This window comes from Ranitomeya imitator, chromosome 5 (genome assembly GCF_032444005.1).
Source record: "Ranitomeya imitator isolate aRanImi1 chromosome 5, aRanImi1.pri, whole genome shotgun sequence".
Classification (NCBI taxonomy): domain Eukaryota; kingdom Metazoa; phylum Chordata; class Amphibia; order Anura; family Dendrobatidae; genus Ranitomeya; species Ranitomeya imitator.
In genome coordinates this window covers 696610608-696631406 of record NC_091286.1, presented here as the reverse complement: position 1 = coordinate 696631406, position 20799 = coordinate 696610608, and the positions used below count along the sequence as shown (strand labels likewise).

Below are 20799 nucleotides of genomic sequence, written 5' to 3'. Positions count from 1 at the left end.
GAGTACCACACGGGACCTGTTTCTGGCTCTGCAGATCCCGGTCCTCACCTCGTGCTGTTCAGGGATCCAGTCCTCCTCCCAGGACCTCCCAACACCCAGGTTACTCGGGATCACACAGCTGGCCTGTCCGGGTACAATCCAGGACGTCCATCCCCGGCTGGGACCGTCCAATACCCAGGCCACCAGTAGCAAAGTCCCACCACGTGCTCTTCAGGGCTAGCACACCCAACACCGAGGTTTCTCTCAGGACCTTGCACCTGTACCCTCCAGGTCTGCACAGACCACACAGGACCCCTCTGCAGTGTCCAGCCAGGACATATGGAAGTCTGTCCACACTTGCAGACTCCCAAACACTCCGCATGGGCTACACACACCTCCATTACATAGGTGTAACCACCCCCAGGTACCTGTCACATGGCCGGTCAGGTGAGCGTGACATCACCACAGGTCCTTCAACACAAAACCATCTTAGGTGTTCAAACACGCCTCTTTGGGTGGGTTTGTAGGTGACTGGACCCACCCATCTCTCCAATCACCTGGAAGCCACCCAATGTACACACATCCCTCAGTAGTAGATCTGCTTGAGCAAAACATACCCAGGCTTCCATCACAGGGCCACCAACCTCTGCGATACATATCGGCCATCAATCACATGACCAGTCGCTGTTTCAACACAATTATGTCTCCAAGTGCATCCCGAAGTGCACATGCAGCGCCCCCTGGCTGCAACATTGGTCACTGCACCACAATATATGGAGACATAAACGGAGATATTGTGACGTGCTAACAAAACTATAATGAATCATAAAATCATAATGAAATGATAAACATTTGAAACAAGATAGCACTGAATTCTACTGCTGACTATATAGACAACAGACTATAGTGCAGACAGAAAAATAGTGCCTATTAATTGGTGCTATATGTCAAGTGTAACGTGAAAACAAAAAACGGAATTGTGATAAATAGTGTATTATTGCCTGCATAAGAGATCTTAACCCCTTTACCCCCGAGGGTGGTTTGCACGTTAATGACCGGGCCAACTTTTACAATTCTGACCACTGTCCCTTTATGAGGTTATAACTCTGGAACGCTTCAACGGATCCCGGTGATTCTGACATTGTTTTCTCGTGACATATTGTACTTCATGATAGTGGTAACATTTCTTTGATATTACCTGCATTTATTTGTGAAAAAAACGGAAATTTGGCGAAAATTTTGAAAATTTCACAATTTTCCAACTTTGAATTTTTATGCAATTAAATCACAGAGATATGTCACACAAAATACTTAATAAGTAACATTTCCCACATGTCTACTTTACATCAGCACAATTTTGGAACCACAATTTTTTTTGTTAGGGAGTTACAAGGGTTAAAAGTTGACCAGCAATTTCCCATTTTTACAACACCATTTTTTTTAGGGACCACATCTCATTTGAAGTCATTTTGAGGGGTCTATATGATAGAAAATGCCCAAGTGTGACACCATTCTAAAAACTACACCCCTCAAGGTGCTCAAAACCACATTCAAGAAGTTTATTAACCCTTCAGGTCTTTCACAGGAATTTTTGGAATGTTTAAATAAAAATGAACATTTAACTTTTTTTCACAAAAAATTTACTTCAGCTCCAATTTGTTTTATTTTACCAAGGGTAACAGGAGAAAATGGACCCCAAAAGTTGTTGTACAATTTGTCCTGAGTACACCGATCTAGAGGTGTGGTGAGCACTTTGACCCACCAAGTGCTTCACAGAAGTTTATAATGCAGAACCGTAAAAATAAAAAATCATATTTTTTCACAAAAATTATATTTTCGCCACCAATTTTTTATTTTCCCAACGGTAAGAGAAGAAATTGGACCCCAAAAGTTGTTGCACAATTTGTGCTGAGTACACCGATACCCTATATGTGGGGGTAAACCACTGTCTGGGCGCATGGGAGAGCTCGGAAGGGAAGGAGCGCCGTTTGACTTTTCAATGCAAAATTGACAGGAATTGAGATGAGACACCATGTTGCGTTTGGAGAGCCACCGATGTGCCTAAACATTGAAACCCCCCACAAGTGACACCATTTTGGAAAGTAGACCCCCTAAGGAACTTATCTAGATGTGTGGTGAGCACTTTGACCCACCAAGGGCTTCACAGAAGTTTATAATGCAGAGCCGTAAAAATAAAACAACAAATTTTTCCCACAAAAATGATTTTTTAGCCCCCAGTTTTGTATTTTCCCGAGGGTAACAAGAGAAATTGGACCCCAAAAGTTGTTGTCCAATTTGTCCTGAGTGCGCTGATGCCCCATATGTGGGGGGAAACCACCATTTGGGCGCATGGGAGGGCTCGGAAGGGAAGGAGCGCCATTTGGAATACAGACTTAGATGGAATGGTCTGCAGGCGTCACATTGCTTTTGCAGAGCCCCTAATGTACCTAAACAGTAGAAACCCCCCAGAAGTGACCCCATATTGGAAACTAGACCCCAAGGAACTTATCTAGATGTGTTGTGAGAACTTTGAGCCCCCAAGTGTTTCACTACAGTTTATAACGCAGAGCCGTGAAAATAAAATAAAAAAATTTTCCCTCCCAAATTTTTTTTTAGCCTGCACTTTTGTATTTTCCCAAGGGTAACAGGTGAAATTGGACCCCAAAAGTTGTTGTCCAATTTATCCTGAATACGCTGAGCACATGGCAGAGCTCGGTAGGGAAGTATTGATGTTTTGGAATGCAGACTTAGATGGATTGGTCTGCAGGCGTCATATTGCGTTTGCAGAGCCCCTAATGTACCTAAACAGTAGAAACCCCCCACAAGTGAACCCATATTGGACACTAGACCCCCCAAGGAACTTATGTTAGCGCTAGCGGAACGCACCAAATAATTAAATAGATATAATAAAGTGCGTTCGCAGCCCGGGGTCCACCGTGCAGAGATGGAACCTGCTGCTAAGTAATGACGGACTATTTGGTGGTACAATGAGGATACACACATAGGTTAACTTCACCCTGTATGAAGAAAGCAATCCGTGTTAAGTCACAGGGTCGCGGTACCGCACAGAGAGCGCAAGCAAGGAACCACAGAACTCTATCCTTGGACACAGGATTAGAGTTAGTGTAGACCTCTTGCGATCGACACCACAATTGGGGTATCAGAGGAAACTAATATGCACAGAAGTGCATGCTGTGCCACACTAGCGGACGCCACTAACCACCCAGACTTGGGTAAGGTAAGCGCACTAATAGCGCACGGCTTCACTGGCGGTCACAGCAGTTAGACGCTGTTTCGTGTGTTAAAGCTGTGAGTTCATCCGGGCGCTAGATTGCAGCCATACACCTTACGTGAACAGTCATACACAAGGGATGTTTTTTTTAAGGAACGACTTGCACTCATCAACACACACACGATTACAATTGTACACTAGCGCATGGCCGTGCGGCCATGCAAACCTTTTATAGCTGCAGCAAGTACAAGACCTTCCGAGAAGGACCAATGGGAGTCTGCCACAGAAGAAGAACACCTTTAGGACCTTCCTAGAGGACCAATGGGATTAGCTGCAGTATCTAAGCATGTGACCCCCGACCTACAATGGGAGGTCATCCCGTGGGCATGCTCAGACAGGGAAAATCTGGACTTAATCCCAGAAACACCTGCTCGCTGCTGAACATTGCTGGCTACAAGAACAGAGCCTGGAAGGGCAGTAGTAACCAGTCGTCCAGTATTAGCCTGAGCTAGAAGCTGGGACCGACGTCTCCGCTGAGCAGACTCCACTGCGGCTGGAGAAGAATGGGAGACTGCAGCGGAGATGGTTCGAGATTCCCCCTGTGCAAAGGCGGGAACTCAACACTTATCTAGATGTGTTATGAGAACTTTGAGCCCCCAAGTGTTTCACTACAGTTTATAACGCAGAGCCATGAAAATAAAAAATCTTTTTTTTTCCCACAAAAATTATTTTTTAGCCCGCAGTTTTGTATTTTCCAAGGGTAACAGGAGAAATTGGACCCCAAAAGTTGTTGTCCAATGTGTCCTGAGTACGCTGATACCCCATATGTTGGGGTAAACCCCTGTTTGGGCACACGGGAGAGCTCGGAAGGGAAGGAGCACTATTTTACTTTTTCAACGCAGAATTGGCTGGAATTGAGATCGGTCGCCATGTCGCGTTTGGAGAGCCCCTGATGTGCCTAAACAGTGGAAACCCCCCAATTATAACTGAAACCCTAATCCAAACACACCCCTAACCCTAATCCCAACCGTAAATGTAATCCTAACCCTAACTTTAGACCCAACCCTAACAGTAGCCTTAACCCTAGCCCTAATGGGAAAATGGAAATAAATACATTTTTTTAAAATTTTTCCCTAACTAAGGGGGTGATGAAGGGGGGTTTGATTTACTTTTTATTTTTTAGTGGATTTTTATGATTGGCAGCTGTCACACACTGAAAGACGCTTTTTATTGCAAAAAATATTGTCATGCCCTCAGCCGCAGGTCCGGTCTCCGCTGCGCAGGGAGACCGGTGCCTATTACACAGCTTTGCTCACCCTGTCCGTGGCTCCAGACGTTCAGCGGCTCCTTTCTCTGCTAAGAACATGCATCCTTTTGGCAGGTATCCTGGAAATGCTCTTAGGAGCCGCGCCCCGCTTCCTGCACATACTTTAAACAGCAGGACACTTGTTCGCTATTAGGGCTGTCTGCGTCATGATGCTCTGTGCATAAAAAGCACCCTCCCCTTATGGGAGGTGCCTGGGCAACGTGTTCATTCTCTGGATAGTTGCCCCAGCGTCAGGCCACACCCTGCTGTGCTCTGCACCTTAATGATACCTCTATTTTCACAGAGTTCTCTTCTGGCGATTCCCATCCTGGACTCCTCTGGTCTCTCTGGTTCCCACTCCAAGTTGTCTTGCCTCTTCTCACGTGACCCTCCTGACCCAGCTACCGGTGGGATCAACCTTTCTGGACTTCATGGCGCTTCTGGGATTCTCTCCACCAGCAGGCCCAAGTATTCTACTGTGTTGCTAGTTTGTCAGTACGGGTCGTCCTCTGGTCCTGGTTTCGTGGCATTCAGGCCACCTGGTGTTGTGACGGGGGAATCCCTGTATAGGGGTACACCTATCCCAGTGCTCCACTACATGGTACAGTGTTATGATCCAGAGGTTCTTTCCCTCTGACTCCGTTTTCCTTTTTTGTTTTTTACCTTGTTAATAAATATCTTTTGGTTTATGAAATCCACTCTCCTGTCTTTTGAGTATCGGGTATACAGCCACCACTGCACCATCAGTGGTCTAGTGAGTTCACTATACCTTGTGTAACGGGGTCTACTGTGCTGTAGTACCTCTTTCAGCACCCCCTGTGTTTCAGTAGGTCCACTCTGCTCTTGCTGGATTCTGAATGAAGGACGCTGGCTAGAATTTCTTGATTACATGGGAGCATATAAAAGCTGACTGCTACTCGAGGTATTTCCAGTCTTAAAGAATACACTTTATTTACAACACACAGAATATATAACACAGATACACAGGGCAGGCCAATAGAAGAAACAGGCCAGACATACATTACAATAGCCGCAGGGGGCCGGAGCCTGCTGGTATTTACTGTGGGAATTACAAAGGTGGGGGAGGTCAGAAAGAGAATATCTTGTCCAGGGGCGTAGCCTGTAGACTGATGCATTTCACATGGAAACTATTATACAGAATATATATATAGCATAACATATTCTTGGTGCTGGGGGTTCTGTAACACCTTGTCCCACCCTGTGGGCGTTACAGTTTGCCCAGGCCATGGACTCCGCTGATACCCGATTCTCAGTCCAGAGAGAGCTAGCTACGCTTTGTCAAAGCCAAGATCAGCTAGTTGCCTTCATGCAAACTCTGGATACCCGCTTATCTACTTTTCAGGCTGCCGAGTCAACCAACGTGACCCAGCTAGCAAAGCTCCGTCAGGAATTCAATCGCCAACATGAGACGCAGACCCGCTTGTTGGACTTCTTGACCTCTGTGGATGACCAGTTAACTAAGGTACAGCATCCGACAGTTGAGCCCACCATGAGACCCTGTCCTCGTCTCTGCAAGCCTCCTCGTTACCATGGTGACCCCAAGTTGTGCAGAGGATTTCTCAACCTATGTTTACTGCATTTTCATTTTTTGCCTCAGCATTTTCAGACAGACATGGCCAAGGTGGCTTTCCTTGCCTCTCATCTGGAGGGAGAGGCTTTAGTTTGGTTCAACCCCCTAATGGAGCGGAATGATCCCATCGTGTCTGATCTGCAGGTATTCTTGGACACGTGCCGCAAGATATTTGATGAGCCTGGTCGTGCCACATCTGCCATGGAGTCTCTCTTCAATTTGCAACAGGGCTCTCTCTCTCTGTCGGTCAGTATGCCATCCATTTCCGCACCTTGGCTTCGGAACTCCAGTGGACCAATGAGCCCCTGGTCGGAGTCTTCCGGCGAGGGTAATCTGGAAGAATCAAGGATGAATTGGCAAGCAGGGATCTACCCGAGACCCTGGATGATCTCATATCCCTCGCCATTCGGATTGACCTGCGTCTTCAGCAGCGTTCCAGAGAGGCTTCTCGAGAAGCAATTTCCTCATCCAGCGTCTTCTTCACCGAAACCTCGGTTTCCGCTTTGTCCTGCTCCGGTCATCGAGGATGAGCCCATGGAGCTTGACTGCGTAAAGGTGACGAGGAATCTGCAGGAGGAGATTCTCACTAGGAATCCATATCGTTATGATGGACGCTCCACTTCCGGTCAATGCAGTGGAACTGAGACGTCGGAAAAACTCTTCCGCCTAGGACAGGTAAAGGAGACCTCTCTTGGTGAGAATGACTCTTCTCTCTCGCTAACCATATCCATACAGGTGATCTTCGGGAAGGTGCGGTTCTCCGAGACGGCCTATCTGGACTCTGGGTCTGGTGGAAATTTCATCCAGCAAGCTGTGGCCAGGCGGTTCGGGATTCCAATCGTTCCACTGCAGTGGTCCTGGCGCATTGTCTCCGTAGATGGTAGACTCCTGAAAGATGCCATTATCGGTATCACCGAAGAGGTGGAGCTTCTAATTGGGGCACTCCACAGAGAGAAAATTACCTTCTATGTGTTACCGAATCTTTCTCCACCATTCCTTCTAGGTCTTCCGTGGCTACACCTCCATGAACCTTTCCTGGATTGGCGGTCTGGAGATGTCCTTCGATGGGGTCAGTCTTGCCACAAACACTGCCTCAAACCAGTACGGCCTGGTTCTACCCCGCGGCCTCCTGCAGCTTTACCCGGGTTATTTTCCGCCTACTGGTCCTTCACGGATGTATTCAACAAGAGGGAAGCCGAGACACTTCCGCCTCACAGGCCTTACGATTGCCCCATCGATCTAATCCCTGGATCTACTCCGCCTCGAGGTAGGATCTACCCTCTTTCTCCTACTGAGACTCAAGCCATGTCCGATTACATCAAGGAGAATTTGGCTCGAGGGTTTATCCAGAAGTCCTCCTCCCCAGCTGGAGCTGGGTTTTTCTTCGTCAAGAAGAAAGATGGGTCTCTTCGCCCGTGTATCGACTACCGTGGTCTCAACCTAATAACGGTAAAGAACAGATACCCTCTTCCCTTAATTCCAGAGCTCTTCGATCGGCTTCGAGGTTCTAGGATTTTCACCAAGTTGGATCTCCATGGGGCTTACAACCTCGTCAGGATACGATCCGGGGATGAGTGGAAAACCGTCTTCAACACGCGAGATGGTCACTATGAATATCGGGTCATGCCTTTCGGGTTAAGCAATGCACCCGCCGTCTTCCAGGAGTTTGTCAATGACGTGTTCCGTGACCTGCTCTATGTTTGTGTAGTGGTATATCTAGATGACATCCTGGTGTTTTCTCCCGACTTACCAACTCACAGGAGGAATGTTCGTCTTGTTCTCCAAAGATTGAGGGAGAATCGTCTCTACGCGAAGTTTGAAAAATGTTTGTTTGAACGGAGGTCTTTACCCTTTCTTGGCTATATTATTTCCGATACAGGTCTGGAGATGGATCCTGAGAAGGTCTCTGCCGTGTTAAAGTGGCCCCAACCTGAGGGAATCAAGGCGATTCAGCGGTTCCTAAGATTCGCCAACTACTATCGACAATTCATTCCCCAATTCTCTTCTCTGGTAAGACCACTCACCGCCCTGACTTGTAAAGGTGCCAAACCTAAGGATTGGACTCCTGAGGCCGAATCAGCTTTCGCCTGCCTCAAGCAAGCCTTCTCAACCGCACCAGCTCTTCATAGGCCTATGATCAACAAACAGTTTTTCCATGAGGTGGACGCTTCGTCATCTGGAGCTGGAGCAGTCCTCACACAAAAACTGCCTACCGGTAAGATGGTGACCTGTGGTTTCTTCTCCAAGGCATTTTCACCCTGTGAACGTAACTACTCAATTGGCGATAGAGAGTTACTAGCAATTAAGCTAGCCTTAGAGGAATGGTGATATCTGCTTGAAGGCGCAGTTCGTCCAGTCATCATTTACACTGATCATAAGAATCTGTCCTATCTTCAGTCTGCTCAAAGACTCAATCCTCGCCAAGCTCGTTGGTCATTATTCTTTGCTCGGTTCAATTTCTCTCTCCATTTCCATCCTGCAGAGAAGAATATCAAAGCCGATGCGCTTTCCAGGTCCTTCTTGTCAGATGACCATGAAGAGGAGCTTCAGCATATCATTGAACCGTCCAAGATGATCACGGTGGCTCCAGGCAGGCTGTCGCAGCTCCCTCCCGGAAAGACCCTTGTAACTGAAAGAGACAAGAAGCGAGTTCTTCGCTGGGGTCATTCTTATAAGCTTGCCGGTCAGAAGAAGACGTTACAACTAATATCTCGACACTACTGGTGGTCCACCTTGCGCCAAGATGTTCTGAACTTTGTTGCAGACTGTCCCTCCTGTGCTCGTAATAAAACACCCAAGAAACTGCCAGTCGGTCACCTGCTCCCGCTCCCGATTCCGTCTGCTCCCTGGCAACACATTACCATGGATTTCATCACAGATCTGCCAGCATCATCTGGTTGTACAGTAATCTGGGTTGTTGTGGACCGATTCTCCAAGATGTGACATTTCACTCCAGTCTGGTCTTCCTTCCGCTCCTAAACTCGCAGAGCTCTTCATTCAGCATGTCCTTCGGCTTCACGGACTTCCACTCCACATTGTTTCCGACAGAGGAGTCCAATTCATTTTCCGATTCTGGCGGTCCCTCTGTAAACTGTTGGATGTCACCCTGGACTTCTCCTCGGCCTATCACCCACAATCTAATGGCCAAGTGAATCAAGAGAGAGTGAATCAAGTCCTCACCAACTATCTGCGACACTTCGTGAATGGTAACCACAGCGACTGGGCTGACCTGCTGCCATGGGCTGAGTTTTCCTACAATAATCATGTCGGTGAGTCCTCCTCTAACTCCCCATTTTTCATTGTTTATGGACAGCATCCAAAGATTCCGACTCCATTGCCTCTTGCTTCCGGCAATCCTGCAGCTGAGTCCCTGGCCAAGGACTTCACAAAAGTCTGGACTGAGACGAGGACCTCACTGGAGCAGGCATCTGTTCGAACCAAGGAACATGCGGATAAGAGACGTCTGGATCCTCCATTTTTCCAACCCGGAGATAAGGTATGGCTGTCTTCCAGGCACATCCGTCTTAAAGTCCCTTCTTATAAGCTGGCTCCTCGTTTCATCGGTCCCTTTGAAGTACTCCACCGGATCAACGATGTGTGCTATCGTTTGAAATTGCCTGTCTCCTTACGGATCCATAACTCCTTCCATGTATCCCTGCTGAAACCAGTTGTTCTCAGTCGCTTCACCCAGGATCCAGGTAATTTTCCTTCTCCTGTCAGTTCCGAGGACGTCTATGAAGTGAAGGACATCCTGGCCATGAAGAAAAGAGGGGGCAGGTCACTTTTTCTGGTTGACTGGAAGGGATACGGTCCTGAAGAGAGATCCTGGGAGCCTGTGGAGAACATAAATGCCCCGGTTCTTCTTAGAAGGTTCCTGGCAGGTTTGAAGAGGGGGGGCATAAGGGGGGGGGGTTACTGTCATGCCCTCAGCCGCAGGTCCGGTCTCCGCTGCGCAGGGAGACCGGCGCCTATTACACAGCTTTGCTCACCCTGTCCGTGGCTCCAGACGTTCAGCGGCTCCTTTCTCTGCTAAGAACATGCATCCTCTTGGCAGGTATCCTGGAAATGCTCTTAGGAGCCGCGCCCCGCTTCCTGCACATACTTTAAACAGCAGGACACCTGTTCGTTATTAGGGCTGTTTGTGTCATGATGCTCTGTGCATAAAAAGAACCCTCCCCTTATGGGAGGTGCCTGGGCAACGTGTTCATTCTCTGGATAGTTGCCCCAGCGTCAGGCCACACTCTGCTGTGCTCTGCACCTTAATGATACCTCTATTTTCACAGAGTTCTCTTCTGGCGATTTCCATCCTGGACTCCTTTGGTCTCCCTGTTTCCCACTCCAAGTTGTCTTGCCTCTTCTCACGGAACCCTCCTGACCCAGCTACCGGTGGGATCAACCTTTCTGGACTTCATGGCGCTTCTGGGATTCTCTCCACCAGCAGGCCCAAGTATTCTACTGTGTTGCTAGTTTGTCAGTACGGGTCGTCCTCTGGTCCTGGTTTCATGGCATTCAGGCCACCTGGTGTTGTGACGGGGGAATCCCTGTATAGGGGTACACCTTGCCCGATGCTCCACTACGTGGTACAGTGTTATGATCCAGAGGTTCTTTCCCTCTGACTCCGTTTTCCTTTTTGTTTTTTACCTTGTTAATAAATATCTTTTGGTTTATGAAATCCACTCTCCTGTCTTTTGAGTATCGGGTATACAGCCACCACTGCACCATCAGTGGTCTAGTGAGTCCACTATACCTTGTCCCACCCTGTGGGCGTTACAAATATTTTTTGCGTTACCACATTTTGAGAGCTATAATTTTTCCATATTTGGGTCCACAGAGTCATTTGAGGTCTTGTTTTTTGCGGGACGAGTTGACGTTTTTATTGGTAACATTTTCGGGCACGTGACATTTTTTGATCGCTTTTTATTCCGATTTTTGTCAGGCATAATGACCAAAAACCAGCTATTCATGAACTTCTTTTGGGGGAGGCGTTTATACCGTTCCGCGTTGGGTAAAATTGATAAAGCAGTTTTATTCTTCGGGTCAGTACGTTTACAGCGATACCTCATTTATATCATTTTTTTATGTTTTGGCGCTTTTCTACAATAAAAACTATTTTATAGAAAAAAGAATTATTTTTGCATTGCTTTATTCTGAGGACTATAACTTTTTTATTTTTTTGCTGATGATGCTGTGTGGCAGCTCGTTTTTTGCGGGACAAGATGATGTTTTCAGCGGTACCATGGTTATTTATATCTGTCTTTTTGATTGCGTGTTATTCCACTTTTTGTTCGGCGGTATGATAATAAAGCGTTGTTTTTTGCCTCTTTTTTTTTCTTACGGTGTGTACTGAAGGGGTTAACTAGTGGGACAGTTTTTTTTGTCTTTATTTAGGATTTTTTTATTTTTTTACACATGTGGAATTTTTTTTTTTTACTTTGTCCCAGGGGGGGACATCACAGATCGCTGATCTGACAGTTTGCACAGCACTCTGTCAGATCAGCGATCTGACTTACAGCGCTGCAGGCTTACCAAGCACCTGCTCTGAGCAGGCTTAAAGTCATTTATTGTCAAAATACTGTGTTTTCACTTTTTAAATCGTAATGACAACACAAAACATCCAAATAACCCTGTGTGACGTGGTGTGCGACAGAGCAAGCAGGGACAGCAGACCGATGAATAAGGCTGCTTTCACACATCAGGTTTTTGGTTTCAGGCACAATCTGGATCAGTTTTTTTCTTACGCCTGATCCGCTTTTTCCCCATAGAGTTGTATTACTTCCGGATTGTGCCTGAAGGACATGCGTTTCATCTCTCTCTCTCCTCTCTCTCTCTCTCTCTCTCTCTCGTGTGATTTATTTATTTTTTTTCCTCGCACCCATTGACTTCTATTGCAGGATGTGATCCGATTTCCGATTACAATTGCAGCATGCTGCAAGTTTTTTCCAGTCCGATCGTGATCCGATCTGAGCTGGAACATAAAATGCAGATGAACACACAATGATAGAATAACATTGGTTCGAATGCAATCTGATTTTTATTGGATTGCATTTGTCCAATTTCATCGCTAATGGGAATGAGCCCAAAGACCCACATTGGTGTTAGGGCTGGCGGAACGCACCAAATAAATATAATAATAACAAGGTGCGTTGCAGCCTGGGGTCCACCGTGCAGAGATGGCAACTGCTGCTTGGTAATGGCGGACACTAAACGGCGATGTCGCACTGGACACACGTGGGTTAACAGATACCTGGTGTGTACTTGCGGCGAACTCTGTTACCCTCACAGAGCCGCAGTACCGCAGAATAGAAATGCCGTACCCTGTTAAGCCTCACAGAGCACAGCAGAATGAGCGCTAGGGTTCGGTCACAGGACTCAGCCCCAAGGACACGGGGTTAGAGTCCCTCTAGACCCACTATGCGCACGGCGTCGCCCTTGCGATATCTCAACAACCACTAACTAAAGATTTAGCTCACTGAGTGCACGCAGCGTCGCTCTGGCGAACGCCACTAACCACTCTGTCTAGGGAATTTAGCGCACTGCTTGCGCACGGCGCCGCACAGGCGGACCACTAATAGATGCTGGTATCGTGCTCAGTTCTGGCTGTGCACTACTTGGCACTGTACTTGCTCCAGTCACCCTGACACAGACACAACACGAGGGAAGGGTATAATTAGGACCTTGCACCAGTTACATGTATGCATCCACACACACCACGATTGTGCGTTCCTTTTATAGCCACAGCCTTCCGGGACCTTGCTGATAGCCCAATCCGAGCTGCTTGAGGACCTGGGCATGTGACCTCTGTCCACCAATGAGCGGTCATCACACGGGCATGCTCAGATAGAGAAAAGTAGGAATTAAGTCCCAGGGGCATCTGCTCTCCGCTGACTTATGCTGGTTGCTATAGCTGAACCTGGGACGGCAGCAGCAACCAAACGCACAGCATTAGCCTGAGCAAGACGCTAGGACCGACGTCTCTGCAGAGCAGGATCCTCTGCAGCTGAAGAAGAATGGGAGACCGCAAACCGCTGGAGACCGCAGAGGACATGGCTCGAGATTCCCCCTGTGCACCGGCGGGATCTCGACGCCTAACAATTGGTCTCCACGGATCTGCATATGGTGCACACATGTCTCCACAGATCTGCGTCTGGCACATACCTGTCTCCACTCGTCTCTGCATATGGCTTACCCTAGTCTCCAGAGGTCTCTGCAAATCTTGAACACCTGGCTCAACTGATCTGCATATGGTTCACAGCTGTCTCCATGTATATGTTCTCTTCATGCTTATCTTTGTTAGTCAGGCCGCAATATGGTATAGGACCTGGTCGGTATTTTCATCCATCACTACTTCATGTCGTACTCCAAATACTTACCCTTGTCCTCTGCTGCACTGGCAGATATCAATCCCTGATAGTTGTACGCTCCCAGTCATCTTCTTGTGCCTGCTCATGTAGCTGGTGCAGTCCCTAAGGGACCATTTTGTGTTGTACGCAGTTTAACCTCGCTTAAAGATACTCAGCTGCCTAGATCTCTCACAGAACGGACGGCTGCTTTTGTGTTCGACGTGCTGGAGAATATTATTATTATTATTGTGCTGTATGTGTCAGGAGGTTACATACAGAATACAGAGAAGAAACTACCGATGACAGATGTGTACCGAGGGGAGAGTCCCGGCTGCCTTCTCTCTGGACTTCTGTCTTCTACACTGGCCTCTCCGACATCGCATAGTGACTGAGTCACCGAGCTGCACAGTAGGCTGACTGACTACCAAGCTGGATTCTCCTCAACATACCCCATCACCAAAAGCCACAATTGGAGGCTGCTCTGTAATGGCATTCACTCTGATTTATTTGCTGAAAATCACATTTTATCTGGTAAATTCAGCAAAGCTGGCAAATGAGAATTTCACAAGTTTCACATCTTTAGTAAATAGTCTCAGGCCGACCCTGTACTTCATGTAATTGTGACCTTGTGCTCAGTTCACTGTTGTGAATTCCGCTCTTGGGCTCCCTCCGGTGGTTGTAAGTGGCACTTTTGTGAGTTCTGCTCTTGGGCTCCCTCTTGTGGTTTCTAGTGGTATGGCTGCTCCTTGGAGTTAGCTGTCATCAGCTGCCTCCACTTATCGTCTCTTCTGCTCCGCTATTTAAGTCTGGCTCTTTCTTCAGCCTGTGCCACTTGTCAATGTTTCCTGGCTGGATTCACATCTCTGCTTGGATTCTCCTGGTTTCCTGACCAGTTTTGCAAAGACAAGTTCTGGCTTTGCTCATTTCAGTCCACATGTTGTGGAGTTATTGTTCTGTGCATTCTATATTTGTCCAGCTTGTCAGTATGGATTATTTCTGTTAGCTGGAAGTTCTGGGAAGCAGATTTACCCTCCACACCTTTAGTCAGGTGTGGAGATTTTGTAAACTCTGTGTGGATTGTTTTGTAGTTTTTATACTGACCGCACAGTGTCCTTTCCTGTCCTATCTATCAAGCTAGACTGGCCTCCTATGCTAAAATCTGATTTCATTTCTGCGTATGTTATTTTCCCCTCCTCTCACCGTCAATATTTGTGGGGGCTATCTTTCCTTTGGGGATTTTCTCTGAGGCAAGATAGGTTTCCTGTTTCCATCTTTAGGGGAAGTTAGATCTTAGGCTGTGCCGAGGGGTCTAGGGAGCGTCAGGTACCCCCCACGGCTATTTTTAGTTGCGCTGCTAGGTTCAGGGTTTGCGGTCAGTACAGATACCACCTCCTTCAGAGCTTGTCTCATGTTGTTCCTAAACCACCAGATCATAACAGTACAAGTGGCCAAAAATGAATTAAATGTATCTCAAAAGAAGGAATAGAAAGTTCTGAACCATTTTTTTTCTGTGCTCTGGTTTGCCTCTTTTTTCCTTTTGATATCTGGGTGGTTCAGGATATATGCTTTGGCATGGATGTTCAGGGTTTGTTTTCTCGTGTGGATCAACTTGCTGCAAGAGTACAGAGTATCCAGGACTATGTTGTCCAGACTCCGGCTTTAGAGCCCAGAATTCCTACTCCTGATTTGTTTTTTGGGGACAGATCCAAGTTTTTGAACTTTAAAAATAACTGCAAATTGTTTTTTGCTTTGAAACCCCGTTCTTCTGGTGATCCCATTCAGCAGGTGAAAATCGTCATATCCTTGCTGCGTGGTGACCCTCAAGACTGGGCTTTTTCTCTTCTCTTGAAACAGGGGATCCGGCATTATTGAATGTAGATGCATTTTTTCAAGCGCTCGGATTATTGTATGACGAACCTAATTCTGTGGATCATGCAGAAAAAACCCTGTTGGCCTTGTGTCAAGGTCAGGAAGCGGCACAGTTATACTGCCAGAAATTTAGAAAATGGTCTGTGCTCACTAAATGGAATGAAGAGGCTCTGGCTGCTATTTTCAGAAAAGGTCTTTCTGAAACCCTTAAAGATGTTATGGTGGGCTTTCCTACGCCTGCCGGTTTGACCGAATCTATGTCTCTAGCCATTCAGATTGATCGGCGTCTGCGCGAGCGCAAAGCTGTGCACCATATGGCAGTATCCTCTGAGCATAGTCCTGAACCTATGCAATGTGATAGGATTTTGACTAGAATAGAACGGCAGGAATTCAGACGTCAGAATAGGCAGTGTATTTACTGTGGTGATTCGGCTCATGTTATCTCTGATTGCCCTAAACGTACTAAGAGAGTCGCTAGGTCTGTTACCATTAGTTCTATACAGCCTAAATTTCTCTTATCTGTGACCCTGATTTGCTCATTGTCGTCCTTTTCTGTCATGGCATTTGTGGATTCAGGCGCTGCCCTGAACTTAATGGACTTAAGGCCCCGTCACACATAGCGACGCTGCAGCGATACCGACAACGATCCGGATCGCTGCAGCGTCGCTGTTTGGTCGCTGGAGAGCTGTCACACAGACCGCTCTCCAGCGACCAACGATCCCGAGGTCCCCGGTAACCATGGTAAACATCGGGTAACTAAGCGCAGGGCCGCGCTTAGTAACCCGATGTTTACCCTGGTTACCATCGTAAAAAAACAAACAGTACATACTTACATTCAGCTGTCTGTCCCTTGCCGTCTGTTTCCTGCACTGACTGCTGGCCGTAAAGTGAAAGCAGAGCACAGCCACAGCGGTGAGTCACCGCTGTGTGACTCACCGCTGTGCTGTGCTTTCACTTTCACTTTGCGGCCAGCAGTCAGTGCTGGAAGCAGACGGCAAGGGACAGACAGCTGAATGTAAGTATGTAGTGTTTGTTTTTTTACGATGGTAACCAGGGTAAACATCGGGTTACTAAGCGCGGCCCTGCGCTTAGTTACCCGATGTTTACCCTGGTTACCAGTGAAGACATCGCTGAATCGGTGTCACACACGCCGATCCAGCAATGTCTACGGGGAGTCCAGCGACCAAATAAAGTTCTGGACTTTCTTCCCCGACCAGCGACAGCACAGCAGGGGCCTGATCGCTGCTGCCTGTCACACTGGACGATATCGCTAGCGAGGACGCTACAACGTCACGGATCGCTAGCGATATCGTCTAGTGTGACGGTACCTTTAGAATTCGCCAGGCGCTGTGGTTTTTCCTTGCAGCCTTTGCAGAGCCCTATTCCTTTGAGGGGCATTGATGCTACACCCTTGGCCAAGGATAAACCTCAGTACTGGACACAGATGACTATGTACATGGCTCCTGCACATCAGGAAGATTGCCGTTTTCTGGTGTTGCATAACCTGCATGATGTTGTTGTACTGGGATTTCCATGGTTACAGGAACATAATCCGGTGCTGGATTGGAAAACTATGTCGGTGACTAGTTGGGGTTGTCAAGGAGTACATAGTGACGTTCCTTTGATGTCAATTTCCTCTTCCCCCCTCTTCTGAGGTCCCTGAGTTTTTGTCGGATTTCCAGGATGTATTTGATGAGCCCAAGTCCAGTTCCCTTCCTCCACATAGGGACTGTGATTGTGCTATTAACTTGATTCCTGGTTGTAAGTTCCCTAAGGGCCGACTTTTCAATCTGTCTGTGCCAGAGCATGCCGCCATGCGGAGTTATGTTAAGGAGTCTTTGGAGAAGGGGCATATTCGGCCCTCTTCGTCACCATTGGGAGCGGGTTTCTTTTTTGTTGCGAAGAAGGATGGTTCCTTGAGACCCTGTATTGATTATCGTCTTCTTAATAAGATCACGGTCAAATTCCAATACCCCTTGCCTTTGCTTACTGATTTGTTTGCTCATATTAAGGGGGCTAGTTGGTTTACTAAGATTGACCTCCGAGGGGCATATAATCTTGTTCGTATTAAACAGGGTGACGAATGGAAAACTGCATTTAATACGCCCGAAGGCCATTTTGAATAACTTGTGATGCCATTTGGGCTCTCTAATGCTCCATCTGTGTTCCAGTCTTTCATGCATGATATTTTCCGCAATTATCTTGATAAATTCATGGTCGTATATTTGGATGATATTTTGATTTTTTTCCAATGATTGGGAGTCTCATGTGAAGCAGGTCAGGATGGTGTTCCAGATCCTTCGTGATAATGCTTTATTTGTGAAGGGGTCTAAGTGCCTATTCGGAGTTCAGAAGGTCTCTTTTTTGGGTTTTATTTTTTTCTCCCTCGGATCCTGTTAAGGTCCAAGCTATTTATGACTGGATCCAACCCACATCTGTGATGGGTCTTCAAAAATTTTTGGGCTTTGCTAATTTCTATCGCCGTTTCATTGCCAACTTTTCCAGCGTGGTTAAGCCCCTTACTGATTTGACGAAGAAAGGCGCTGATGTGACGAATTGGTCCTCTGAGGCTGTTGAGGCCTTTCGGGAGCTTAAACGACGATTTACTTCTGCCACTGTGTTGCGTCAACCGGATGTTTCTCTTCCTTTTCAGGTTGAGGTCGACGCTTCTGAGATTGGGGCAGGGGCCGTTTTGTCTGAGGGAGTCTGATGGTTCTTTGATGAAACCGTGTGCTTTTATTTCCAGAAAGTTTTCGCCTGTGGGCGTTGGAGGAGTGGCGACATTGGCTTGAGGGAGCTAAACACCGTGTTGTGGTCCTGACCGATCATAAGAATCTGATTTACCTCGAGTCGGCCAAGCGGCTGAATCCTAGACAGGCTCGATGGTCCCTGTTTTTCTCCCGTTTTGATTTTGTGGTCTCATATCTTCCGGGATCTAAGAATGTTAAGGCTGATGCCCTCTCTAGGAGTTTTTCGCCTGATTCTCCTGGAGTCCTGGAGCCGGTTGGCATTCTTAAGGAGGGGGTGATTCTTTCTGCTATCTCCCCTGATTTGCGGCGGGTGCTTCAGGAATTTCAGGCTGATAGGCCTGACCGCTGTCCAGTGGGGAAGCTGTTTGTTTCTGATAGATGGACAAGTAAGGTAACTTCTGAGGTTCATTGTTCAGTGTTGGCTGGTCATCCTGGGATTTTTGGTACCAGAGATTTGGTTGCTAGGTCCTTTTGGTGGCCTTCCTTGTCTCGCGATGTGCGTGCTTTTGTGCAGTCCTGTGGGACTTGCGCCCGGGCCAAGCCTTGCTGTTCCCGCGCTAGTGGGTTGCTTTTGCCTTTGCCGGTCCCTGAGAGGCCCTGGACGCATATTTCCATGGATTTTATTTCGGATCTTCCTGTTTCCCAGAAGATGTCTGTTATCTGGGTCGTTTGTGACCGGTTCTCTAAAATGGTCCATTTGGTACCTTTGCCTAAGTTGCCTTCCTCCTCAGATCTGGTTCCATTGTTTTTTCTGCATGTGGTTCATTTGCATGGCATTCCGGAGATTATTGTGTCTGACAGAGGTTCTCAGTTTGTCTCTAGATTTTGGCGGGCCTTTTGTGCTAGGATGGGCATTGATTTATCTTTTTCTTCGGCATTTCATCCTCAGACTAATGGCCAAACTGAGCGAACTAATCAGACCTTGGAGACCTATTTGAGATGCTTTGTGTCTGCTGATCAGGATGATCGGGTGTCTTTCTTGCCGTTGGCCGAGTTTGCCCTTAATAATCGTGCTAGTTCGGCTACTTTGGTTTCACCTTTCTTTTGTAATTTTGGTTTTCATCCTCGTTTTTCTTCTGGGCAGGTTGAGCCTTCTGATTGTCCTGGTGTTAATTCTGTGGTGGACAGGCTGCAGCAGATTTGGACTCATGTGGTGGACAATTTGACGTTGTCTCAGGAAAGGGCTCAACGTTTTGCTAACCGCCGTCGGCGTGTTGGTCCCCGGCTTCGTGTGGGGGATTTGGTTTGGTTGTCTTCTCGTCATGTTCCTATGAAGGTTTCTTCTCCTAAGTTTAAGCCTCGGTTTATTTGTCCTTATAAAATTTCTGAAATTATTAATCCGGTGTCTTTTCGTTTGGCTCTTCCTGCCTCTTTTGCCATTCATGATGTTTTCCATAGATCTTTGTTGCGGAGATATGTGGTGCCCGTTGTTCCCTCGGTTGACCCTCCTGCCCCGGTGTTGGTTGAGGGAGAGTTGGAATATGAGGTTGAGAAGATTTTGGATTCTCGTTTTTCGAGGCGGAGGCTTCAGTATCTTGTCAAGTGGAAGGGTTATGGCCAGGAGGATAATTCTTGGGTTGTTGCCTCCGATGTCCATGCTACCGATTTGGTTCGTGCTTTTCACTTGGCTCGTCCTGATCGGCCTGGGGGCTCTGGTGAGGGTTCGGTGACCCCTCCTCAAGGCGAAGGGTACTGTTGTGAATTCCGCTCTTGGGCTCCCTCCGGTGGTTGTAAGTGGCACTTTTGTGAGTTCTGCTCTTGGGCTCCCTCTTGTGGTTTCTAGTGGTATGGCTGCTCCTTGGAGTTAGCTGTCATCAGCTGCCTCCACTTATCGTCTCTTCTGCTCCGCTATTTAACCCTGCTGTTCTGTTCGGGTCATAGTGACCCGAACAGACTTTTTGCGGCCCTGTAGATTTTTTTGTGTAAGTCTATAAAACTTGAGACTCCTTGACTTTTCCTCATTTGGGGGGACCTACCTATGAGTATTTTTTTTTTTTGGTTACTTTTTGCTACACGCAAAAAGTTACACTTGTTGTGTTCGGGTCATAGTGACCCGACATCGTTTTTTACAGCTGTGAGGCCATAGTTTCAGTGAAATAAAGGAGTTATAACCTCAGCGGGGTCTATTTATTGCATCTACTATTGTATATCAATTGATTTATTTCCTAAATTATTTCAATGGGGTCGTACACGCGCTCTACCGGGGGTATGCATTGAGATCTGCGCACCATAAAAATGGCTTTATATTGAGTTTTTTTGGTGCGCAGTCTATTCTAAAATGTAGTGTGCATCCCGAGAGATCACTAGGTGTGCACTACACGTGTATATTATGCGCAGAACGGACTGCTCAGAACGCGCTGTCTAAGACGTTTTTTTTTTGTAAAGCTGAGCTGTAAAGTCTTGCAAATAATTTTTTTTTGCTAAGTAAGTCTGTCTTCCTGGCTTATCTGCTTGTTTTCAGAAGGGTTCTTATCTTCTCTGCTCTTATCAGTACACATATGCTAGCCCAGACATGTTACCTTTCAGTTTCTTTGGAGAGCAGCTGTGTGCTTCTACCCCCATGGCCTCTTCCGGCATCAAAAGAAAAAGATGCAGCTATTGCCCTTCTACTTGTGACAACAAGACGAGTATAACATGTTCTGGCTGTAAAACATTTCTATGCAAAAATCATGTGTATTGTTTTTCATGCAAGAATCCGTAAATTTATATGATCATGTAAATATATTCACATT

The 20799-nt window shown here is 47.1% G+C and overlaps 1 protein-coding gene across 2 annotated transcripts in view; it reads left to right on the top strand.

Annotated features, from left to right (window-relative positions):
• LOC138638838 (oocyte zinc finger protein XlCOF6-like) overlaps positions 1-20799 on the top strand; it is a 141360-nt gene that overhangs the window by 42926 nt on the left and 77635 nt on the right. The window lies entirely within an intron of this gene.